The 27,336-nt window shown below is 39.6% G+C and overlaps 1 protein-coding gene and 2 non-coding genes across 4 annotated transcripts in view; 1 reads left to right on the top strand and 2 right to left on the bottom strand.

The window, feature by feature from the left end:
- Positions 1 to 23,733, bottom strand: part of LOC139750429 (uncharacterized) — a 45,985-nt gene extending 22,252 nt beyond the window's left edge. The window contains exon 1 of one of the 2 annotated variants that reach the window (XM_071665223.1): positions 23,646 to 23,733. The gene's annotated coding sequence lies outside the window, so the exon portion shown is untranslated. Of the gene's footprint in view, positions 1 to 23,625 lie in introns of both variants that reach the window. The other variant, XM_071665224.1, reaches the window with a different exon arrangement.
- A 3,074-nt stretch (positions 23,734 to 26,807) lies between these two features.
- On the top strand, positions 26,808 to 26,879 carry TRNAW-CCA (transfer RNA tryptophan (anticodon CCA)). Its single transcript has one exon. It is a non-coding gene; the product is annotated as a tRNA-Trp (tRNA).
- A 169-nt stretch (positions 26,880 to 27,048) lies between these two features.
- Positions 27,049 to 27,130, bottom strand: TRNAL-AAG (transfer RNA leucine (anticodon AAG)). Its single transcript has one exon. It is a non-coding gene; the product is annotated as a tRNA-Leu (tRNA).
- Positions 27,131 to 27,336: the final 206 nt, after the last annotated feature.

Raw genomic sequence — 27,336 nt, 5'->3', positions numbered from 1 at the left:
AAAGATTTTGAACGATTGGGACCTGAACATGCTGGAGAGTGAGAGTGTGAAAGGAATAGAGTGAATTGGAAGTATGTGGTATACTGGGGTCTATGTGCTGTCAATGGACTCACCCAGGGTATGTGAAATGTCTTGGGTAAACCATGGAAAAGTCTGTGGGGCCTGGATGTGGATAGGGTGATCTTGTTTCAATGCATGACAGATAGAGACAGTGTGTGAATGAATGTGGCCTTTTTTGTTTGTTCTCCTGGTGCGGGGTGTGGCAATGTGTTTCCTGTGGTGCAGCGTGGCCCCAGGAATGAATGAAGGCAAGCAAGTATGAATATGTACACGTGTCTGTATGTACATGTCAGTGCATGTGTATATATGTGTATGTTGATATGCATATGTATGTTTATGTGCGTATGTGGGTGTTTATGTATATATACATGTATATGAATGGATGAGCCATCACAGCTAGAGACTGAGTGTGAATGAATGTGACCTTTTTGTCTTTTCCTGGCACTACTTTGCTGGAGAGGGGAAAGGCTGTTTCCTGTGTGGTGGGGTGGTGACGGGAATTGAATGAAAGCAGCAAGTATGAATATGTCCATGCGTATATATGTATATGTGCATGTATGGGCATTTATGTATGTATGTATGTATGTATGTATATTCCCTGGGGATAGGGGAGAAAGAATACTTCCCACGTATTCCCTGCGTGCCGTAGAAGGCGACTAAAAGGGAAGGGAGCGGGGGGCTGGAAATCCTCCCCTCTCATTTTATTTTTTTATATTTTCCAAAAGAAGGAACAGAGGGGGCCAGGTGAGGATATTACAAAAAAGGCCCAGTCCTCTGTTCTTGGCGCTACCTCGCTATCGCGGGAGATGGCGAATGGTATGAAAAAAAAAAAAAAAATATATAAAGTGTGTGAAAGAAGAAAGTTAAGAGTAAATGTGAATAAGAGCAAGGTTATTAGGTACAGTAGGGTTGAGGGTCAAGTCAATTGGGAGGTGAGTTTGAATGGAGAAAAACTGGAGGAAGTGAAGTGTTTTAGATATCTGGGAGTGGATCTGGCAGTGGATGGAACCATGGAAGCGGAAGTGGATCATAGGGTGGGGGAGGGGGCGAAAATTCTGGGAGCCTTGAAGAATGTGTGGAAGTCGAGAACATTATCTCGGAAAGCAAAAATGGGTATGTTTGAAGGAATAGTGGTTCCAACAATGTTGTATGGTTGCGAGGCGTGGGCTACGGATAGAGTTGTGCGCAGGAGGATGGATGTGCTGAAAATGAGATGTTTGAGGACAATGTGTGGTGTGAGGTGGTTTGATCGAGTAAGTAACGTATGGGTAAGAGAGATGTGTGGAAATAAAAAGAGCGTGGTTGAGAGAGCAGAAGAGGGTGTTTTGAAATGGTTTGGGCACATGGAGAGAATGAGTGAGGAAAGATTGACCAAGAGGATATATGTGTCGGAGGTGGAGGGAACGAGGAGAAGAGGGAGACCAAATTGGAGGTGGAAAGATGGAGTGAAAAAGATTTTGTGTGATCGGGGCCTGAACATGCAGGAGGGTGAAAGGAGGGCAAGGAATAGAGTAAATTGGAGCGATGTGGTATACCGGGGTTGACGTGCTGTCAGTGGATTGAATCGGGGCATGTGAAGTGTCTGGGGTAAACCATGGAAAGCTGTGTAGGTATGTATATTTGCGTGTGTGGACGTATGTATATACATGTGTATGGGGGTGGGTTGGGCCATTTCTTTCGTATGTTTCCTTGCGCTACCTCGCAAACGCGGGAGACAGCGGCAAAAAAAAAAAAAAAAAAAAAAAATATATATATATATATATATATATATATATATATATATATATATATATATAAATATATATACATATATATACATATTATCCCTGGGGATAGGGGAGAAAGAATACTTCCCACGTATTCCCTGCGTGTCGTAGAAGGCGACTAAAAGGGGAGGGAGCGGGGGGCTGGAAATCCTCCCCTCTCATTATCTTTTTTTTTTTTTTAATTTTCCAAAAGAAGGAACAGAGAAGGGGGCCAGGTGAGGATATTCCCCAGGCCCAGTTCTCTGTTCTTAACGCTACCTCGCTAACGCGGGAAATGGCGAATAGTTTGAAAGAAAGAAAAAAAGAAATATACATATGTGTGTGTGTGTGGATATCCCTGGGGATAGGGGATTAAGAATACTTCCCACATATTCCCTGCGTGTCGCAGAAGGCGACTAAAAGGAGAGGGAGTGGGGGCTGGAAATCCTCCCCTCTCATTTTATTTTTTTATATTTTCCAAAAGAAGGAACAGAGGGGGCCAGGTGAGGATATTCCAAAAAAGGCCCAGTCCTCTGTTCTTAACGCTACCTCGCTAACACGGGAAATGGCGAATAGTTTAAAAGAAAAAGAAAAGTGTGTGTGGATATGAGTGGTTGGGTCATTCTTTGTCTGTTTCCTTGTGCTACCTCACTGACATGGGAAACAGCAACTAAGTTTAATAATAATAAAAACATATAAAAAAAAAAATATATATATATATATTTTTTTGCTTTGTCGCTGTCTCCCGCGTTTGCGAGGTAGCGCAAGGAAACAGACGAAAGAAATGGCCCAACCCACCCCCATACACATGTATATACATACACATCCACACACGCAAATATACATACCTACACAGCTTTCCATGGTTTACCCCAGACGCTTCACATGCCCCGATTCAATCCACTGACAGCACATCAACCCCGGTATACCACATCGATCCAATTCACTCTATTCCTTGCCCGCCTTTCACCCTCCTGCATGTTCAGGCCACGATCACACAAATTCTTCTTCACTCCATCTTTCCACCTCCAATTTGGTCTCCCACTTCTCCTCGTTCCCTCCACCTCCGACACATATATCCTCTTGGTCAATCTTTCCTCACTCATTCTCTCCATGTGCCCAAACCATTTCAAAACACCCTCTTCTGCTCTCTCAACCACGCTCTTTTTATTTCCACACATCTCTCTTACCCTTACGTTACTTACTCGATCAAACCACCTCGCACCACACACTGTCCTCAAACGTCTCATTTGCAGCACATCCACCCTCCTGCGCACAACTCTATCCATAGCCCACACCTCACAACCATACAACATTGTTGGAACCACTATTCCTTCAAACATACCCATTTTTGCTTTCCGAGATAATGTTCTCGACTTCCACACATTCTTCAAGGCTCCCAGGATTTTAGCCCCCTCCCCCACCCTATGATTCACTTCCGCTTCCATGATTCCATCCGCTGCCAGATCCACTCCCATATATCTAAAACACTTTACTTCCTCCAGTTTTTCTCCATTCAAACTTACCTCCCAATTGCCTTGACCCTCAACCCTACTGTACCTAATAACCTTGCTCTTATTCACATTTACTCTTAACTTTCTTCTTTCACACACTTTACCAAACTCAGTCACCAGCTTATGCAGTTTCTCACATGAATCAGCCACCAGCGCTGTATCATCAGCGAACAACAACTGACTCACTTCCCAAGCTCTCTCATCCACAACAGACTTCATACTTGCCCCTCTTTCCAAAACTCTTACATACATATATATATATATATATATATATATATTTTTCATTATCATTATTATTTCGCTTTGTTGCTGTCTCCTGCGTTAGCAAGGTATCTTTTTCTTTCTTTCAAACTATTCGCCATTTCCCGCATTAGCGAGGTAGCGTTAAGAACAGAGGACCGGGCCTCTGAGGGAATACCCTCACCTGGCCCAATTCTCTGTTCCTTCTTTTGGAAAAAAAAAAAAAGGTATATATATATATATATATATATATATATATATATATATATATATATATATATATATATACATATTTATTTATTTATCTATTTATTTTATTTTGCTTTGTCACTGTCTCCCACGTTAGCGAGATGGCGCAAGGAAACAGACAAAAGAATGACCCAACCCGCCCACATACACATGTATATACATACACGTCCACACACGCAAATATGCATACCCAATCTCCAGATTGGGGTGTCTAAATGTGTGTGGATGTAACCAAGATGAGAAAAAAGGAGAGATAGGTAGTATGTTTGAGGAAAGGAACCTTGATGTTTTGGCTCTGAGTGAAACGAAGCTCAAGGGTAGAGGGGAAGAGTGGTTTGGGAATGTCTTGGGAGTAAAGTCAGGGGTTAGTGAAAGGACAAGAGCAAGGGAAGGAGTAGCACTACTCCTGCATCAGGAGTTGTAGGGGTATGTGATAGAGTGTAAGAAAGTAAATTCTAGATTGATATGGGTAAAACTGAAAGTTGATGGAGAGAGATGGGTGATTATTGGTGCATATGCACCTGGGCATGAGAAGAAAGATCATGAGAGGCAAGTGTTTTGGAAGCAGCTGAATGAGTGTGTTAGTGGTTTTGATGCACAAGACCGGGTTATAGTGATGGGTGATTCGAATGCAAAGGTGAGTAATGTGGCAGTTGAGGGAATAATTGGTATACATGGAGTGTTCAGTGTTGTAACTGGAAATGGTGAAGAGCTTGTAGATTTATGTGCTGAAAAAGGACTGGTGATTGGGAATACCTGGTTTAAAAAGTGAGATATACATAAGTATACGTATGTAAGTAAGAGAGATGGCCAGAGAGCGTTACTGGATTACGTGTTAATTGATAGATGCATGAGAGAGAGACTTTTGGATGTTAATGTGCTGAGAGGTGCAACTGGAGGGATGTCTGATCATTATCTTGTGGAGGTGAAGGTGAAAATTTGTGGGGGTTTTCAGAGAAGAAGAGAGAATGTTGGGGTGAAGAGAGTGGTGAGAGTAAGTGAGCTTGGGAAGGAGACTTGTGTGAGGAAGTACCAGGAGAGACTGAGTACAGAATGGAAAAAGGTGAGAACAAAGGAGGTAAGGGGAGTGGGGGAGGATTGGGATGTATTTAGGGAAGCAGTGATGGCTTGTGCAAAGGATGCTAGTGGCATGAGAAGCGTGGGAGGTGGGTTGATTAGAAAAGGTAGTGAGTGGTGGGATGAAGAAGTAAGATTATTAGTGAAAGAGAAGAGAGAGGCATTTGGATGATTTTTGCAGGGAAAAAATGCAAATGAGTGGGAGAGGTATAAAAGAAAGAGACAGGAGGTTAAGAGAAAGGTGCAAGAGGTGAAAAAGAGGGCAAATGAGAGTTGGGGTGAGAGAGTATCATTAAATTTCAGGGAGGATAAAAAGATGTTTTGGAAGGAGGTAAATAAAGTGCGTAAGACAAGGGAGCAAATGGGAACTTCAGTGAAGGGGGCTAATGGAGAGATGATAACAAGTAGTGGTGATGTGAGAAGGAGATGGAGTGAGTATTTTGAAGGTTTGTTGAATGTCTTTGATGATAGAGTGGCAGATATAGGGCGTTTTGGTCGAGGTGGTGTGCAAAGTGAGAGGGTTAGGGAAAATGATTTGGTAAATAGAGAAGAGGTAGTAAAAGCTTCACGGAAGATGAAAGCCTGCAAGGCAGCGGGTTTGGATGGTATTGCAGTGGAATTTACTAAAAAAGGGGGTGACTGTGTTGTCTACTGGTTGGTAAGGTTATCTAATGTATGTATGATTCATGGTGAGGTGCCTGAGGATTGGCGGAATGCTTGCATAATGCCATTGTACAAAGGCAAAGGGGATAAGAGTGGGTGCTCAAATTACAGAGGTATAAGTTTGTTGAGTATTCCTGGTAAATTATATGGGAGGGTATTGATTGAGATGGTGAAGGCATGTACAGAGCATCAGATCGGGGAAGAGCAGTGTGGTTTCAGAAGTGGTAGAGGATGTGTGGATCAGGTGTTTGCTTTGAAGAATGTATGAGAGAAATACTTAGAAAAACAAATGGATTTGTGTGTAGCATTTATGGATCTGGAGAAGGCATACGATAGAGTTGATAGAGATGCTCTGTGGAAGGTTTAAGAATATATGGTGTGGGAGGCAAGCTGTTAGAAGCAGTGAAAAGTTTTTATCGAGGATGTAAGGCATGTGTACGTGTAGGAAGAGAGGAAAGGGATTGGTTCTCAGTGAATGTAAGTTTGCGGCAGGGGTGTGTGATGTCTCCATGGTTGTTTAATTTGTTTATGGATGGGGTTGTTAGGGAGGTGAATGCAAGAGTTTTGGAAAGAGGGGCAAGTATGCAGTCTGTTCTGGATGAGAGAGCTTGGGAAGTGAGTCATTTATTGTTCGCTGATGATACAGCGCTGGTGGCTGATTCATGTAAGAAACTGCAGAAGCTGGTGACTGAGTTTGGTAAAGTGTGTGAAAGAAGAAAGTTAAAAGTAAATGTGAATAAGAGCAAGGTTATTAGGTACAGTAGGGTTGAGGGTCAAGTCAATTGGGAGGTAAGTTTGAATGGAGAAAAACTGGAGGAAGTAAAGTGTTTCAGATATCTGGGAGTGGATCTGGCAGCGGATGGAACCACGGAAGCGGAAGTGAATCATAGGGTGGGGGAGGGGGCGAAAGTTCTGGGAGCGTTGAAGAATGTGTGTAAGTCGAGAACATTATCTTGGAAAGCAAAAATGGTTATGTTTGAAGGAATAGTGGTTCCAACAATGATATATGGTTGCGAGGCATGGGCTATAGATAGAGTTGTGCAGAGGAGGGTGGATGTGTTGGAAATGAGATGTCTGAGGACAACATGTGGTGTGAGGTGGTTTGATCGAGTAAGTAATGAAAGGGTAAGAGAGATGTGTGGTAATAAAAGGAGTGTGGTTGAGAGAGCAGAAGAGGTCATTTTGAAATGGTTTGGTCACATGGAGAGAATGAGTGAGGAAAGATTGACAAAAAGGATATATGTGTCAGAGGTGGAGGGAAAGAGAAGTGGGAGACCAAATTGGAGGTGGGAAGATGGAGAAAAAGATTTTGAGTGATCAGGGCCTGAACATGCAGGAGGGCGAAAGGCGTGCAAGGAATAGAGTGAATTGGAACGATGTGGTATACCGGGGTCGACGTGCTGCCAATGGATTGAAACAGGGCATATGAAGAGTCTGGGGTAAACCATGGAAAGTTTTGTGGGGCCTGGATGTGGAAAGGAAGCTGAGGTTTTGGTGCATTATACATGACAGCTAGAGACTGGGTGTGAACGAATGTGGCTTTTGATGTCTTTTCCTAGCGCTACCTCGCTCACATGCCGGGGGAGGGGGTTGTTATTTCATGTGTGGCAGGGTGGTAATGGGAATGAATAAGGGCAGACAGTATGAATTATGTACATGTGTATATATGTATATGCCTGTGTGCATACGTATACGTTGAGATGTATAGGTATGTATTTTTGGGTGTGTGGACGTGTATGTATATACATGTATATACATATATATATGTATATACATACATATATACACATGCATACAATCACACTGCCTTTATTCATTCCCATCGCCACCTCGCCACACATGGAATAACATCCCCCTCCCCCCTCATGTGTGCGAGGTAGCGCTAGGAAAAGACAACAAAGGCCCCATTCGTTCACACTCAGTCTCTAGCTGTCATGTAATAATGCCCGAAACCACAGCTCCCTTTCCACATCCAGGCCCCACACAACTTTCCATGGTTTACCCCAGACGCTTCACATGCCCTGATTCAATCCATTGACAGCAAGTCTACCCCAGTATACCACATCGATCCAATTCACTCTATTCCTTGCCCACCTTTCACCCTCCTGCATGTTCAGGCCCCGATCTCTCAAAATCTTTTTCACTCCATCTTTCCACCTAAAATTTGGTCTCCCACTTCTCGTTCCCTCCACCTCCGACACATATATCCTCTTGGTCAATCTTTCCTCACTCATTCTCTCCATGTGCCCAAACCATTTCAAAACACCCTCTTCTGCTCTCTCAACCCCGCTCTTTTTATTTCCACACATCTCTCTTACCCTTACGTTACTTACTCGATCAAACCACCTCACACCACATGTTGTCCTCAAACATCTCATTTCCAGCACATCCACCCTCCTCTGCACAACTCTATCCATAGCCCACGCCTCGCAACCATACAACATTGTTGGAACCACTATTCCTTCAAACATACCCATTTTTGCTTTCCAAGAAAATGTTCTCAACTTCCACACATTCTTCAAGGCTCCCAGGATTTTCGCCCCCTCCCCCACCCTATGATTCACTTCCGCTTCCATGGTTCCATCCGCTGCCAGATCCACTCCCAGACATCTAAAACACTTTACTTTCTCCAGTTTTTCTCCATTCAAACTTCCCTCCCAATTGACTTGACCCTCAACCCTACTGTACCTAATAACCTTGCTTTTATTCACATTTACTCTTAACTTTCTTCTTTCACACACTTTACCAAACTCAGTCACCAGCTTCTGCAGTTTCTCACATGAATCAGCCACCAGCGCTGTATCATCAGCGAACAACAACTGACTCACTTCCCAAGCTCTCTCATCCCCAACAGACTTCATACTTGCCCCTCTTTCCAAAACTCTTGCATTCACCTCCCTAACAACCCCATCCATAAACAAATTAAACAACCATATATACACATATAAATATATATATACACATATATATATATACACATACATATATATATATATATATATATTTATTATATTTTATTTTATCATACTTTGTCACTGTCTCCCGCGTTAGTGAGGTAGTGTAAGGAAACAGATGAAAGAATGGCCCAATCCACCCACATACACATGCATATACATAAACACCCACACACGCACATATACATACCTATACATTTAAACATATACATACATTTTTTTTTTTTTTTTTTTGCTTTGTCGCTGTCTCCCGCGTTTGCGAGGTAGTGCAAGGAAACAGACGAAAGAAATGACCCAACCCCCCCCATACACATGTATATACATACGTCCACACACGCAAATATACATACCTACACAGCTTTCCATGGTTTACCCCAGACGCTTCACATGCCTTGATTCAATCCACTGACAGCACGTCAACCCCGATATACCACATCGCTCCAATTCACTCTATTCCTTGCCCTCCTTTCACCCTCCTGCATGTTCAGGCCCCGATCACACAAAATCTTTTTCACTCCATCTTTCCACCTCCAATTTGGTCTCCCTCTTCTCCTCGTTCCCTCCACCTCCGACACGTATATCCTCTTGGTCAATCTTTCCTCACTCATTCTCTCCATGTGACCAAACCATTTCAAAACACCCTCTTCTGTTCTCTCAACCACGCTCTTTTTATTTCCTCACATCTCTCTTACCCTTACGTTACTTACTCGATCAAACCACCTCACACCACACATTGTCCTCTAACATCTCATTTCCAGCACATCCATCCTCCTGCGCACAACTCTATCCATAGTCCACGCCTCGCAACCATACAACATTGTTGGAACCACTATTCCTTCAAACATACCCATTTTTGCTTTCCGAGATAATGTTCTCGACTTCCACACATTCTTCAAGGCTCCCAGAATTTTCGCCCCCTCCCCCACCCTATGATCCACTTCCACTTCCATGGTTCCATCCGCTGCCAGATCCACTCCCAGATATCTAAAACACTTCACTTCCTCCAGTATACATACACAGCCATATACATATATACACGTGTACACATCCACACTTGCTGCCTTCATCCATTCCCATCGCCATTCCGCCACACATGAAATGGCACCCCTTCACCCCTGCACACACGAGGTAGCACTAGGAAAAGACAACAAAGGCCACATTCATTCACACTCAGTTGTAGCTAGGACACCATTTGGTAAACATGCGATTGTCCAAGACACACAACGAGCGTATCATAAACTTATCATTTTACAAATCTAATCAACAATAAATATCTAATTTGTAGAGACCATCACTAATATTAAGATTAGAATTCTTTGTGTATTTAGTAATAGAAGATTCAATGATATTTCTCGTGGTAATAGAGTTACAGTTGATAATTAAAATGGCATTACTCCAGTCAATACAATGATCATAGTTTTTAACGTGATTAAACAAGGCATTTAATTCTTGTCCCGTTCTTATACTATACTTATGTTGCTTAAGTCTAACAGAAAGATCCTTACCAGTCTGCCCAACATAAAACTTATCACAATTTCTAAATGGCACTTTATAGATGCACCCAGGAGAATTTTCTGGTGAATTCCTGATTAAGATATTCTTTATAGTATTATTGTTGCTGTAGGCAACATTTACATTAAAGGATTTAAGCAACATGGGAAGTGAAGTAAAATTATTATTAAAAGGGAGAGCTAAAAGATTCTTGGTGTCAATGGGAGGTTTGGGCTCAACTCTATAAAATTTCTTTGCTAACTTAAGGGATTTATCAATAAAAGATCTAGGGAACTTTAACTTAGATCCAATAGAATATATCTTCTCAAACTCATCATCAATAAACTCTGGACTGTAAATACGTAATGCCCTTAGGGCATTATACATCTCCCATATGTCTAAAGTACACCAAGGACTGCTAGAAATTTAAATTAAACAAATATTAAATGTATGAGCACCCTAAGATGGTAAATCTGTCCTAAGATCGTTTGAACCCTGTGGGGTCTTCTTCATCTTCTGTTGTTAGTGTTTCCCTAGGTGTGCATCGCCAGAATAATGCAGTTTCGTCTGCATTATAAACCTGCTCAGGACTGAGGTGCTTGTCAGCTACGAGTTTCACAAATTCATCCACATACTTGGCAGCTCCTTCGTGGTTTGCAGACTGCTTTCCTCCGCACACTTTATTCATGGAAATCCCATGACGCTTCTTGAATCTTTAAAGCCATCCTTCACTATAGTGATGCTCATGTTGTAATTTAAGTTCTTTATGGAACAACTTAGCCTGGTCCATTATCATGATACCTGACAAGTCCACTCCATCACTCTGATGCTGTCGAAACCATTCCATCATCACTCGATTGCACTCAGTACTCTCACTATCTTTCATAACTTTTCTAATCGTCATTTGTTTCTTGGAATCTCTGTCTGTATAGAATCTCAATATTTTCTCCCTTTGCTTCTTCATATCAAAAACAGTTGATGAACCAATACTATAGATGTCACACAGTTTATGCACCGAAACACCACGCTCCATTTTTCTCAACAGTTCTACTTTATCTTGAATCGATATGCACTGGTGTTTACTTTTGACACCACAATTGACACTCTCATATGTCTTTGAAGCCATAGCTCGGGTTAAATTTAAGCATAATAAGTTAAGAATCTAACAGAATTGTGGTATCATCACCACCAAGTGCAGTGTAAAGAGTGAAAATAAGCCCGCCCAGTTAACTAGTCTGGTAGCAGTGGTAATTTCACTTTCCCTCACGTAATTTTGTCCGGACTAAAGGAGGTGCCGAACCATCAGTTGCCAGAAAATCGGCGGTGTACCTGTAATGCATAAAAAGATGAAAAGGGATGCTCATCCTCACAGTTCTCGCTGCATGCCTTGATAGTGTAACTTACGAGAATTTCTGTGCTTTTGGTGGACACAGGGATATGGATTAATGACATCATCTTTATGGCAGTCTCTGACTGGCAAAGGATGTGCCCCAAATGAGCAAGCAGCCACTATATAGTTAAGAGGATAGCAATAGCAGGGGAGAGCCAGAGTTCGTTGCCAAAAAGACAGAAAATTAAATTCTAAACCTGACACTAAAAATATCTCTCATGCTTACAGGACAAACCACAAAGGAGATAAAATGTGTGTTATTAACAGTGTCAATAACAGTGGTCAAGCAATAAAAATTACCATCTCCAGTTCTGAGACTTTTTCATCATATTCAAAAGATTTTCATAAGAAATACTCAAAACTAAATCTATGTCAGAAATACTTGAATGCAAGAAATGAAACCTTAATTTTCAAACTTTTCAAGAGAGACCTCTTTCTGTATCCTTCTCTACTGATAGCAGTGCACCTCCAATGCTGTACATTATATTTTAAAAATTGACTGCAAGTATTTTGAAAGACTTGGTCAAAACAAAATAAGTGTCCTAACAGTGATAATGTTCTTTCACAAAGTTTTGTTCTTGTAGAGGGAACAGTGCAGCAAAAAGACAACCTTAAATTCAAACCTGCTTGCAGAGTAATAGATATACAGTAAACCCTCAATTTAATGGATTAATCTGAAATCTGTTAAATCTAGGGTTTACTGTACTACCATCGACATGCAACCTGAAGATAATGCATAATAAAAATCGTATTAAAAAATAGAGAATAATGCATACGAAAATACCAGCTCTTAGGTGTGACGGCAGAATAACATTATATACAAATATATTATAAAAATCCTAACTACAAATTCTGAAAAGTTACACACAGTAAAGAATTAAGAAAAGGATGTATGAATTGAGTGATCAGCTTAGGGGAAACACAAATGCAAACGAAATGTATCTAAGCACACAACACCACCCCATACATTTTTGCAAACCTGTACCTATGACAGCATAACACATGGAATGAAAAATGAGATTTGTATGGTTATATCTGTCTTTTCACAAATCAAGCAAGTACCTGAAAATGTAAATAGCCAGAAATCTTGCTTGTGAAGAAATATAAGTGTCCAACAATCATGAGAAATATCTTCTAAAAATACCAGGAAGGATAATCTAACATCCTGGTTTTTTCTGGTAGGAAACATTGCTGTCAATCTCCTTTCAACAGCAGTAGCTTGCTCATTTCAGGCAATGCTACTAAGATGACATCATCAACCCACAGTCTCCACACCACTAACAGTTTACTTATCGTAGTACAGGTTGTGGGTATCAACCTAAAAGCAATCAAAGTTGATACAAAGAAAGGATTTTCAAAGATATGAAAAGGGAAGGTGGAGCTGGACAAAGACACCAAGAATTATGCTCAAGGAATACACCTTGGAGCGAAAAGTGTTTTCAAATTTCAAAACCTGCACCTCTCTCTTATGTAGTCTGTCACGTGAAAAAGAGGGCATACCCATATGAAGAAAACAAGGTTTAGAGAAAAACTTCCAAATAAGAAAGACTAACCCATAAGCAAAATAGGCATTTCCAAAGGTGAATTGGTCGCACAACAGGATCTGTCTCTTCTGAAGGAGGAATCTCCAGAACCATAGACGGAAGACCGACAACTCCTTAACTAAGGTGCTCCCCGAGGAAGCTGGAAGACAAGCACCAAAGAAATCTATTTGGATTATCTTTTATAATATAAGGTTTCTAAGGAAGGCTATGGTAATTGGCAACTTCCTCATACCGTCTGTTCTACCATTAAGCTCAGGTTTAGCCAATAAAAGATTTCTTGATAAGTGAAGACATAGTCCTCTCCATAAGGGGTTTCAGTTTCCCTGGGAACCCAAAAAAGGTTTCTCTTGATACACTCTGAATAAGGCAACTGTCCCTGAGTTTAAACTGGGTATAAGACATGAAGTTCTCTAAATAACTTTTTTCAACAGCTGATGACAAAAATGCCATTCTTAACATCAATTAAACTAGGAAATGGAGATTTTAATTAATCTTAACCCAAAAGAGGCTGTCATCACAGATAGAAATAGTCTTGAGTGTGGACAGTATGTAAATCACTAACTCTCCTTCTTGAGCCTGAACTTACAAGAAGATGGAGTTTATAGAAAGATACTGAGGAGCTATTAGCTGAAAAGCATCTATGATTAAGAAGGCTCCCACCTGTGTTGCAGTAAAGTAACTGGTTTCCAATGAAAGAAAGGTTGGATAATTTTCCCCAAACAGGATCCAACAGATTAAGACCAAAAACCCAGAGATACAATATTTTCAAGAATTCTTTTATATAAGGCAACAGTATTTCTGTTCTAGCATTATTCTTGTCAAGAGTGAAGTGAGAAAAGAGCTCCAGCAATGTCTAATGCCCAAGCCCTTTCTTTAAGGAAGAGCTGAAAGACTCATAATTAAGAGGCACTGTCTTGAGTAGAAGGATGCATGCTATGTAATAGGTAGGTCATCTGTTAGGCATTCTCTAAACCTCTGACTGAAGTTTTAGAGAAACCATCTGTCCAATCTAGAAACCAAGACATTGAAGTCAGGGTCCTATAAAAGCCAAGGTATTCTAAAAGAACATGAAACTGACAAGTGTGGCACAGGTGAAGGAATCTCTGGCACCTCTTTGGGGTTCCTGGCATTTCTCGATCCTACAAAGCAACTACGGTGGTGTCATGTTATAGCACAATTTGAAATAATCTCCATATAGCAGCACCTAAATTACTCCCATTTCTTTTATCATAACATGAACCATCATGACACAAAGCAAGACCACCTTGTCACAAGCTACAGAGAGCTAATGCTGCATATGCCACTTTGCCTACCATGCCAGTTCTCAATTAGTATTCAAAGAGCAAGGATGTATTGTTTGCCACTTGTATATTTCTAAACTTCTGCCTACTTGAACCAGTCATCAAAATGCTAAAGAATCCAGGAAGTATTTCAACTACAAGTGAACCTCCTAAGGGGGTAAAGAAGACCTTCATCTTGGAGAAAAAGTTCAAGATACTGAATAAGCTCGAGCTTGGGCTTAGCACTTCAGCAGTTGCTCATCATTATGGCATTAATTTTTGCAGCATCTGCACCATAAAGAAGAAAAGAGAATCTATTAGGAAACGTTTTACTCAGCTATTCACTTTGAAGATAGCAATGCATCTAAGGATGCCAATATTTGAGATGAGGAGAGTAAGCTTGTAATTGGAATAAATTTAACCCATGCCAGAGCTGGCTTCAAAATTTTACAAGATGTATGGGTCACAAAAATGTGACTCTCAGGTGAAGCTGCAACAAATTATGTAAAGGCTGCTGAGCATATAAAAGAAGAACTCCAAAAACTTAAGAGAAGAAAGACTATACACCAGATCAGATACAGACCTGTAATGAGACCATTCTACTGGAAACAGATGCCAAAGAAAACAGGGTAGCGTCACATGAAGTGTGAGATTTCACAGTCCCCAGCAGTTATTATCCTCTGTTCTTTAACCATCCGGTAAAGTAAATAACCCTTCAGTGTTCACTAAATACTCATTTGGTCATAGCAGAAAACACTGTTGACTGTAATGTACTCATAGTCAACTCAGGATTGGTTCCAGTTATGGTCACGACTGTTGGATAGTCTGGCCAATTCATTATTCTCAGAACAAGGGCCTCTCCCCAAAATACCGAAGAAAAGGATGAGTGGGAGAAACAATCAGAAAATGTGCTCTCAGGACACTGCCCAAGAGAGAGTTTTCATTATTCAAAACTCACTTTTATCTCCCAAACTGGTCTGTCCCATAAGCTGAGATAATACCAACATGAAAACAGAGGTTTGAGAAAAACTTCTGCACCAAGTGCAATGATGAACACAAACATACCTTAAGAGTTAACCTGGTGCTTGATAATAATCATCTCCCTCAGGGATAGTAGGCTCTATGCCATGCAAGGAAGATTCTCATAATTTAGAGCAAGGTAACACCTAACAAAAGTATTTGAGACATGCCAAAGAAACTTCCCAGCTGATCTCTTCAAGGGAAATAATGCTTGAAGAAGTTACAGTACAATATACCTTTCAGACATCAGGAGCTCTGACACAGGTTAACTCAGGACAAAAAGAAAAAATATCCAAAACTGTGAAGAAATATTTCTTACAGAGAGGGGTTTCAAACTGCCTCTGTGAACAAAAAGAAGTACCTCCAGATAATATCTGATATTCTCAAGGATTACAAATAATCATAGGGATGTTTTGAATCTTATTTGTTTTATTCTTTGCAAGCAACTCTGGATTCGGATTGCTCTTAGCCCAATCCATATCATCATAAAATAAGAAATCTATTAGTCTTAGTACACTTGCATCCCACCAACTCTTCTAGCATCAAGGGCTACCAAAAGGTGTCTTTATGAGTAGCAGGTGTCCTGAAGATGGATATGAAAAGCCTGACCTAAAGAGGTCCCAGTGGGTTAATTCTGATGTCATTGGACAAATGTCCCTGAAGGGCATTTCTGCACTAGGCAACAGTATTACTAGCCCTATTATACAAATGGCTAGAAAACTTTTCTAAAGATGGGCCTTCTTTAATCTTCTATAAATCTGAATTTTTGAGGAACAGTGGAAGGATTTCCAAACTGACTGATACTGTCTCTGATTAAACATAACATTACAAGGCAAGTCACTTGATACACAATCACTGAATCTAAGTCTGAAAAAGTGTGAGAAAATCCAAACTTGTACATTCTTACCCACAGCACTTCAAAGCTTGGCAGTTGACCCCAAGCTGAGATGGTCTAGAAACACTGTGGAGTCAACTTAGGAGACTTCCAAAACTGAAAAAGTTTTTGGCATCATGATTATCTCTCCTGAATTGGGGTTACCAAGGACAAAATCCTAAAAACCTAATCAATTTAAAAAGAACTCTCATTAGGAAATTTACAGAGGGAAGAGGTGAACCTGGTTCCACTGATTCTAATCCACAATCAGGGCATCTATAGCTACTGCATGTAAGGTGAACAACATACATAAGTAACTGGGCTGGGCTAATAGACAATTCAGTTGCCAAAGAGACCATTCTTCTGAAAGAAAAGAACATAGAGGACCTTTGGCATCTCGAGCATAAAACGAGGACTTAAGGGACCTCCCCTTTTTTCTTTTGATGGTAAATTAACTACATGCCATGTCCACCAGACGAGGTTCATTCCTACAAGTATCAGGCACCCAATCCAAAACTTGAAAACTGAGCGAGAGAACTAGGTCTGTACTCTCTGTGAGGAAGACCTGTGGATCTAAATCCAAGATCTTGCAATAAAAGTTTGTCGGCCCGAGTAACAAACAGAATTCTGCTTTTCTTTTCCTCATATTTAATGCAGTGGAACCTAACCATATTAGACCTTTTACCAAGGCATACTGAGGTAAGAGCCTTATTCATATGATATTCAAGCAGCTTTGGCTGCCTTAACCCAATTTCTAACCACTGAATACCCCTCATGAGCAATGATACATTTGAACTAACGCAACTTTCATGCAGGATGCATTTCAAGCGATAGCTGTGGAGTTCAATGTGTCTTTCACACTTGGCATTTGTTTTGGCAGATGAGTTCTAACCCAAAGGAATGCCAAGCTCTACTGGTGAAATGGTTGGAGATTTAAAGGGTATGTTAAAGATTAACTCCCAACAAAACCTCAAAACAAAACAAGACGATTCATTCTACTACAGAAACACCCTTTCCCAGAAAAAATGAATTATAAAAATAAAATCCTCTTCCTGAAAATGTGAGAGCTCCCAGGGAATTCCAAGGCTTTTATATATGTAAGACACTCTCATTTAATTCTTTACATACACTTTTTCACCTTTATTAAGATATACACACAAAACACTATGCAACAAGCAAGTCTCCAGTAAAGGCCTGAAAAAAGAACCCAGAAAGTCTGGGAATAACAGACTGTAATGTCACCATAATGCACCTGCAAAGAACAAAACACATGAATATGGGATACAAACCTTGGAGCAGAAATATCATGATAAACTATTTCCTCTATTTTCTATGCGTAAACTTTAAGAGACAGCGAATGCTGATGGGGTTCCATGATAGTGTGTAATACAAGTATTAGTAAGTTAAATATACCTCTACAAGGTATAGTAATACATACAGTGAATCCACTGCCAATGAAAGGGAGGGCTCAGGTAGTAGAGCAATGGCACTTCCCATGACCCCTGGAAATCTAATGTATACTCCCATGACCACACTTTCTTGTGCAATCTATTGCCAGTGAGAGGGGAGGGCTCAGGATATAGAGTATTAGCTCCTCCCAACATCTCAGCTTGCTTAAGGAATATCCCAAGGTGGTATTACCATCTGACTAAAGAGCATTAAAGTGGTACTCAGAATCATCTTACACCCTCCATGTTGAGATTGCTGGTGTTACTTTCTATCTCATCAAAACAGGATTACTGGACATATCCTGCCATCATCTCCTTACAAGCACCATGTACCTACTCAAAACTCACTTATTTTCTTCATATAAGTTCTCTTACCATCTTCTGTCTGCAAATAATTATGTTAAGGTCCAACAAACCTACGGGCCCTAGTTACTGGTATCAAGAGGTGCTAAGGATCTCCGGGTTCCTGCCTGACTCTATTGCCAATGGGAAGGAGGGCTTAGACAGTAGTAGTACCAGCTCCTTACATGACCTTTCCCTCACTGACAGACCTGCCCCTTTTTCTTTTCACTAAAGCAACATGTGTGATCTCTCTAGTAACCTCTCTTCTGTTGAACACAATCCATCTAGTACCTTTCCTAATAGATTTCTTCTCTCTGAGACCCAATTGTTTAATGATGCCCTCATTACCCTCTTTTTCATATCCAATTATAATTTCCACACTGAATTCTACTTCAAAGGGGTCTCTGTGTTTATTACATCAAAACACCTATTGTTAACGTAGAGGACCTTGAGTCCCCAAACTCTGATGTTATCTGCCTTAAGGTCTATCTTCCTACCATACCTTTCCTTTGTTTTGCCTACTGCTTTCCTAATTCTACAAATTTTATATCTTTCTTCGACAATCTAAACTCCAGCATGAGACTGTGGCATCATTTCATATGCAAGCCGAGATCCTCTACCAACAGGATTTCAATGTTTACCACAGGGAATAGATGAATTCCTCCCATACAGATTGTGGGAGGACAGAATGCACCTATTTTCATGGCAACTCCTCCTCCTGCAGCCCCATCTAAACATAAATACTAGCACTTCAACAAAGATGAGAGGAGTAACTCATGAAAATTCTTTTCTGAATTACACTCTCATATGTGGTGATAATTCTGTCTCTGCCAAACAAATAGCAAAGATCATTGTTGTGGGAATGGAAGTATTTATCTCCTCTTCCTCCAGATTTTTTACTACATTTAAACAATTTCATTTTCCAGCAGAAGAAAAACCTTATATGATACATATTTCACTGTACTGCCTACATTGATATTTTCAAGTTGGAGAATGGGAAACCATGAACTTTTCCCAAAAATAAATTGGGCTAAAAAACATTTTTGCCCTTCTAATAACCACATATTTACTGGATCTCCAGTAAATGTTATTTTTTCTCATTATGCAACATGAATAACTTCTTCAGATATATATAATTCAGTACTAAAATTTATCCATCACATATATTCATGATTTCAATAAAGTAAGAAGTTCTGTATCATTTCCCACAGTGCATATTTCATTTCCTATGTTTCTATGGGCAATGTGTTATCCAAACTCTCACAAGAAAGATTTCTTTTTCACCCCATATAGATCCTGAAAGTACACATTATACTGTATTGCAATCTACATGCATTATGGGATATTGACCAAGACAGGTGAGTGAAGATTGCTTACAATAAAAAATTTTGTCATGAGAGAACATATACAGCTGGAGAATACTTAACTCACTGTCTTATCCCTAGTAATGAGAAAAAATAAAAAAGCAATGGAGAGAGAAGTTCAGGAATGCCCTCTTTCTTTACTTATTTCTTTTTTTCATAAATTACCCCCCAAAAATTTGTCATACAAAATATTCTACATTACATATGTACAAACTAAGTTACTCATTGAAATATTCTACATTATGTTTGTACGAACTAAGTTACTCATCATGCTCTAGTAGTAGCTACCATACTCAAATAATGTGATCTGTTTCAAACTTCTTTATGAACATGTTTTCAAGTTAGAATGAATGCTGTGTCTTTTAATGTGCTCCTGAAGAATGCTCTTGGAGTATGGAAACATTTTTGAAAACAATTTGACAGACTGCTTCCCTGAAAAGGAGAGAAACTCCTCCTGATACATCACATTTGAAAAAACTGCAGGGGTAAGTTTCTGAGTCTGTGCTACTACTCTAATAAGCTATGTAGCACCATAATCACAACCCCTTCAGTAATGAAATAAACCTGTTTCTCCCATCTTAGTTACATTCAACGAAATAGCCTTATTATCTATTTATTTATTTATATATCATACTTAATTGCTGTTTTGTTGCACATTTCTCCCCTAACCCTGGGGACAGGGTAGAAAGAATACTTCCCACGTATTCCCTGCACATCGTAGAAGGCGACTAAAAGGGAAGGGAGCAGGAGGCTGTAAACAGAATTCTGCTTTTCTTTTCCTCATATTTAATGCAGTGGAACCTAACCATATTAGACCTTTCACCAAGGCATACTGAGGTAAGAGCCTTATTCATATGATATTCAAGCAGCTTTGGCTGCCTTAACCCAATTTCTAACCACTGAATACCCCTCATGAGCAATGATACATTTGAACTAATGCAACTTTCATGCAGGATGCATTTCAAGCGATTGCTGTGGAGTTCAATGTGTCTTTCACACTTGGCATTTGTTTTGGCAGATGAGTTCTAACCTTTTTCATACAAGGGATCAGAGAAGGGGACCAAGTGAGGATTTTCTCTCTAAGGCTTAGTCCTCTGTGTCTTAACACTACCTTGCCAATGCAGGAAATGGCAAATATGTATGAAAAAAAAAAGAGGGTGTATTGAAATGGTTTGGTCACATGGAGATAATGAGTGAGAAAAGATTGACAAAGAGGACATGTGTCACAGATGGAAGGAACGAGGAGAAGAGGGAGACCAAATTAGAGGTTACATATATACATATATGTACTAGTGACATAGATATCTGCATAAGACTCATGGCTGCTCCAAGAGATTAAAATGGAATGGGAAACATCAGCAAGAATTTCAAATGTGTAGTGCTCTAGTCCCAAGTGCAACAGGTGTACGTGTTGGACTGAGAGTTAATATTAGAAACACCCACTACAGAAAGGCATACAAAAACTGCAAGCACTTTCAGTAAACTCTTCAAAATGATATAAAGAAGGATGAATTTAATATAAGGTGAGTTAAATACCTCCAAATCCCCGTCAACTTGCCAAGGCTTGGAGAATAGCAATCTAATCTCAAGAAAAGGGTCTGCATCTTCCTTTGATCTATGGAAACACTCTGGAGAATGTACAAGAAACACAGAGCATTCGAAGTCAAACACTGCCTATAAAATACTAAAGATGGAAGATTGATTTCTTTCTCAGAGATTCAATACCCTCAAGGCTCTCAAACATACAAGGATAAGCCTACAAACCATCCCTCTCTGTCGCAGTAATCCTCATTCCATCCCCAGTCCATTCCATCACCACCTCAAGGTCTCATCACCACATTTTTCAGTAAGTCTGTTGATCCTATTCTGCATTAATTGTGATGTGGCAAAATTTCTAAACTGGATAATTCAGGAGGTGATGTGCATAACCATAATCTACCTATCTATATCTCTGATGCCTATCTTCTCCAGAAACTTTCTCAACAGGGTGGCCACGGCAAAAGAGTCTCCATAACCAGTGCAAATCAAGTGCTGCTTCTTAGCCTTTAGTGTCTCACCCTTAACAGGCTACTGGCAGAGGGTAACTAGCACAGTGTTTCCAGAGGCTCCTAACTGATGTTCCTACCATCTACTTCTACCTAATGTGTCTAACACATGTTCCAAACCTTTACTACTAACTAATGCTCCAAAATAGAATTTCTACCAACTACTACCTAGTGCCCCTCCCCATCCCTTCCAGTAACCCTTAGTCCACCCCATTCCATTGTAACAGCACCTGCTGCCCTCATCACTGTTTAAGTATAGTACCTTTTTCAGTTTTTCATTAAACGTCATGTAAATCACATTATGACAGAGTGTCATATGCTGCAATATATATGGATGGTATGCTAAATAATTTCTTTTAAAATAATCCATTCATACAGGGTATGTTAGGAAAATTTTTGGTCATGAACATAACCCCCATTATATCATGGGTTTCAGATGGATTCAACTTGTGACAAGTTGCCCAGGAACATAACCCTATCATATAATGAAGCCCTCCTATATAGGAACTTCAATCCATAAAACAATGCTTATTTTCCAACATATAAAAATGGGCACCTAAACAGGTAGAGGTCTATCTCAGCGCTGCAGCGAAACTAACTTTGAAAACTGCTACTTGTATTTCATGTGCTTTATACAGATTGATGTGATTAAAAAAAGTCGCCTAGCAAGATCTGCAACATTATAATCAATCAAGAGATGCTAAGGTGACAAGGGTTATGTACATCAGAAAAAATATCAAGTTTGTTCACATCCAGCAAAATTTTGGCGCTGCATTTCTAAGTGTATCTGGTATATTGTGACTATATTCATCTAATATTAAGACAAATCTTGACAGTTTGGAAGGTTTGGTGAGGTTTTAATGGGTTATGTTGATCTTCACACTAATGTATTACCTACTTTTAAATCAACATTCCAGTTTCCCCTGATAAGCTACACAGTATTCTTTACCTACTTTTAAAGTGACATTCCATAGCTTCCCTGATAAGCTATCATCAGCTTATCTACTAAATATTGTTTAACACATAGGCACAGATACACTTACCACACAGACCCAAAGTCCAAGCAAGGTGGTCTGGCCTTAAAATTACTGTAAAAAAGTTAGGTCCCCTTAAAAGCGGTAGTAGAAAAGGACAGCAAAAGAAAGGCTCTTTCCCCACCCTCAAGCAGAACGCTGGATGGGAAACGTAAAAAAAAAAAAACTGCGAGACTAATATTCTTTAAGAAAAGTTTCATAGGAAACTCAGATCAATCATCCACAGGTAGTTCTGTAATCACAGTGAACTATATACATAAAGAATATACATAACCATCTTCAAACAATAGTTTCAGTGCTGAGCTCAAACAAACTTTAACCCCCAAAACTTAACCGTAATACCACACCTATTCTCATATCAAAACTAGTATGAATGAAACAACAAACACTAGCTAATTCCTAAAGCAAATTTATGTTTCTTTATAAAATCCATTTCTTCTAAATACTAGCTACTTTAAATCTGGGCAATTATGAACCTTAAACTGATAGTACCTTTTCACTTGGGCTACGACACTAAAATTTACTTCAGAAACTAATGAATACAAGTAAGATAAATGAAACTAATCACACTCACAAGGGTAATACATGTGCAATTCTTATCAACATAAATGTTCAACATTTCAGTGACTATAAACCAATTGTACTACTAATACATAGTCATCCTTCCATACAGATTCCGGACATACTTTGGCATATTCAAAGAAATAACTAATGTATTACCATATGTTTAATGTAGTGTCTCACAATTTCTTCAGAATTACCACATATGAACAATATGTGTAAAGTAATATATATATAAAAAGTCACTTGAAATGTAAATTGACACAGCACAAAATCCAAATACAAGGCTAATGGTTACTAAACAACAATATAGGAGAAAAAACAATGCAATTAAATATACTACAATCTGATACCTTGCTATAAACTCTAATAGCAAATGGCTATTTTAGATAAGAAGATATGAAACAGAAAGGAGACATGTGAAATACCAATTGCTTTCATTACCAATTTGATTACCGCCTTAATGTCCTATCAAATAATGTACAGGAGATATCAATAAGGCATCTGAAGTTGATCACTGTCCGTGACAACTCCATTACCACAACCTGATTAAAGAACTCAAGAAACTTTCTACGGAGTAAATTTCCACCGCCGAGCTCCCACTGCCATTGATCAGGAACAACGAAGGCAAGTTGTGCAATATTTCACGCACATAAGTTGAAGAAACTGAGAACTTTTAGAAGTAATCGGTGGTTAATAGCATAAATATATAGTACACTATCATAAATACCTTTTTATAAGCTTTCCCACCTGTTATTTCCGGGGAAAATTTCCTGGCGTCTAAGGCTTCAGCATGTAAACACAAGACATGAAAAGGAGTTACGGATCTAAAACGGGGCTGCAATACCTCATAGGCAATCTATTTCTTCAATATATCAACGTTTTTATTATAATCATTATCATCGGAATTATGATAATCTAGAGAATTTTTCAATAACAATGCATACATTCATATGCAATACAGGAACGTTTAACCAAAAGCTTTGAGCACGTACTGAAATGCCTATAGTATTACCTGCATTTGCTTGTGTATTTCTCTATACATTAGCGTTGATGTTAATAAAACCTATATCAAGTTTGTAGTTCAATCACGGATTTTGCACTCTTTAACGATCTTTTTTCCGTTGAATGACTGTGGATATAGCCCAAACCCAAGTTGACTTTCAGAGAAAACGTTAACTATAGTCGGATGACTAAACCATCAGAGAAAACGTTGATATCAATACCATGACTAAATCAAAGAAAAAATCCTCACAATTTTTCTTTCACTGAGTTCATTTTACTTGAAACTAACATATATAACAATTAAAACTTATCTAGCAACGTCATGAGAATGATCAATATCTGGACACTTTTCACCAGGAATCATATGTGCGTTTCTTGGCTCGAATTCCTTGAATTCGAAATTAACGTCGGCAGAGAGGCATCGCTGATGTATGTAGGTTTTATGTTAAAGAATAAGTGAAAGCGGAGAGGTTACAGATATATTGACTACCAATTTACCAGCAGCCTGAGCCTCATATTAAAAGTCAGTTTCAGCTAATATCTGTATTTAGCCTGATGCAGCATGACACATCAGTGATTCATTCTCAAAAGAAAAAAATATTTCTGACAACAGACTCTTCGTTTTCGGAAAGGACTCTGGAAAATCTAGAGCAGAATCGCGGGATCCAAAAGACGATAGAGGTGTATTGTGACAACCAGTGACATACTGTTTTTCATATGGACAATAGCAAATTTTTTGGTTTAATGTTTCTTGCAAAATATAACATCATAACAATCGTATTTACCCTGTTTCATCATATCAAAATTCCCATTCGGGAATTTCTGTCTCTTCGTTCGATGCTCTCCAGGAATTGTATCACACCCTGCCTTTCTGTCTATCAATTTCACCCACAATAAAAAGGTAGACTTCTTTGTGCAAGGATTTGTACTCTCACTTTGCTCCTTCCTTCCTTCTCTCTTGCCTAAAAAAGGAAACTTCTCTGGTAAATTCACTTTCGTAACCACATCGTCTTGGCAGCTCCCCTGAAAAAAAATCACCAAAAGCCAGCTGGGTTGAATCTTATCTCTCATTTCTGATTAGAATTCATTTCCTTGTCATTTTTCCTGTTTCTTCCCGCTACTTCTTTTCTTTCAAGCCCTGCACAATATCTATGCGAATATTAGAAGGTTGTGGGGCGAGATATCAACAATTTCAAACCCTTACCACCAACACCTAAAGCTTACAAAATACATGTAAAATATATGATGAACAGATTTACGCTCTAAGTGTTTAATAAAACGTCTGCGAGAACTGCTCCATATAGTGGTAGGAACTCAACTGCAATGGCAAAATCTCGCCCTTATATGTAGTCCTCTCTCTCTCTCTCTCTCTCTCTCTCTCTCTCTCTCTCTCTCTCTCATATCCAGAGCCATCAGAAGCATATGTAATTCCTTCAAGTCTTCTGCTGCTCAGGACAAGAAGCATTTTGCGACTGAGAACAAGTCGTCTGACATCATAATTACAAAGGGGCTTTGGATTCAGATTTGGCTGACGAATTCCAGCATTTTTTTGATGGTTATACGACCCGGATGACAGGGTAGGAGGAATCTGCCTGAGGCTTCGGTGCTTAAGTTCTATATCAAACGTCGGGGTTTGGAGGCATTGTCACCAATCAACGCCCCGAGAATTTTCCCGTCGTAGAAGGCGACTAAGATGGGCGGGAGCGGGTGGCTGGAAATCCTCCCCTCCTGTAATACTTTCCAATAGAACGAACAGAGCAAGGAGCCAAGTGAGGAATTTTCCCTCTACGGCTCTGTCATCTGCATTTGACGCTACCTCGCTCACGCGGACAATGAGCATATACACCCAACACACACACCCATTTAAAAGAGCACACTACAGCAGACTTACAGACGCATCGCCCTGTGCCAGAATGGCACCCACGAAAACACACCCTGACTTGTGCTAATAATGACAACCCATAACAGATAGTCACTGACGAGTCCATGTCGGGCTTAATCTTGGCAAATCTTTGCGACCACACACACACACACACACACACACACACACACACACACACACAGAATTTTATGGAAGTTTTTTTAAAACATTTACATTACCAAATTTCCATTAGCTTTCTTAAACTATAAGCACGTTAACATGGTCTTAGCTGGAAATAATATAGTGTACCATTGTATATAAAGCTCTGACATCTGATAAATATAGATAAGTTTGTCCTATAATGGGGCTTTAGTATTCCCTTTTTCATTACATTTCAAACCGTGTCAGTTAAAAGTTCTTTCTATGAGTGAATCAAATGTATATGTAGCGCCTAGCTTTGGCTATAGCAGTCCTAGCCAAATCCATTTTTACCAAGATATCTAAATCTGAAAACACCGCATAGGTTTCATAGATATCTTTATGAACCACTGAACTCACAAAAGACATCTCGTCCATTAAATATTCAAAGAGCAATTCATATGCAGGGAGTATTCACTGCAGGATGAAATAGCACATGAACCAAGCAGTTTAGAAGTACAAAGTTTCATATATATATATATATATATATATATATATATATATATATATATATATATATATATATATATATATATATATATTGTTATTCCGTCCTGATACCCATTACCGGAACAAACCGACATCGTTACCAACGTCTGAGCACGACAGCAGGGGGTGGAGGCTGCCTGTGAAAGAAAATAATACACTGCATCCACACCAGGACACTGTGGCAAGAATGACTTCGAGATGCTAACGATGTGTGTAAATAGAGAACACACTCCATATTAACTTTGTCTCATGAAAGAGATCAAGGTAAATAAAACTGTACAACAGCAGCAACATTTGACAGGCTTCAACTGCTGGGAGTTGCCAAAGATTCCACCCTACTAGGGACAAATTGTACTACAGGCCCTGTGGCGCAATGGTAGCGCGTCTGACTCCAGATCAGAAGGCTGGGTGTTCGAGTCACTCCGGGGTCACATGACAAGTCATTTTACGGTGTGATATTCACGTCTACAGTCCCTTGATGTAATGTGATCAGGCCTCTGCAGTGCGTGGGAATGGTTGGCTAAAACGTTATAACACGGATTGGATAATTCTTGGTGGCATGTGACGTTAAAGTAATCAATGACACGAAGCCGAAAACCCTGGCAGCGGTGGGATTCGAACCCACGCCTCCGAAGAGACTGGTGCCTTAAACCAGCGCCTTAGACCGCTCGGCCACGCTACCTTGATATATTCTGGATTTACATATACAATATGATAAAAGAATCTGACACACAACATGAACATTATCCTGACAACTTCGAGTAGTATATGTTACACTCCAAACAACTCCATGCAATACACCAAGCTGTGATCTCATGTTACGTAGTTTAATAACTCAGATTCAACGTCCTGTGTAAATAAAAAAAAAAAAGAAATAACTTACGAGAA

This window comes from Panulirus ornatus, chromosome 9 (genome assembly GCF_036320965.1).
Source record: "Panulirus ornatus isolate Po-2019 chromosome 9, ASM3632096v1, whole genome shotgun sequence".
NCBI lineage: Eukaryota > Metazoa > Arthropoda > Malacostraca > Decapoda > Palinuridae > Panulirus > Panulirus ornatus.
The sequence above is the reverse complement of the archived record's forward strand: the minus strand, read 5'-3'. Positions and strand labels throughout refer to the sequence as shown.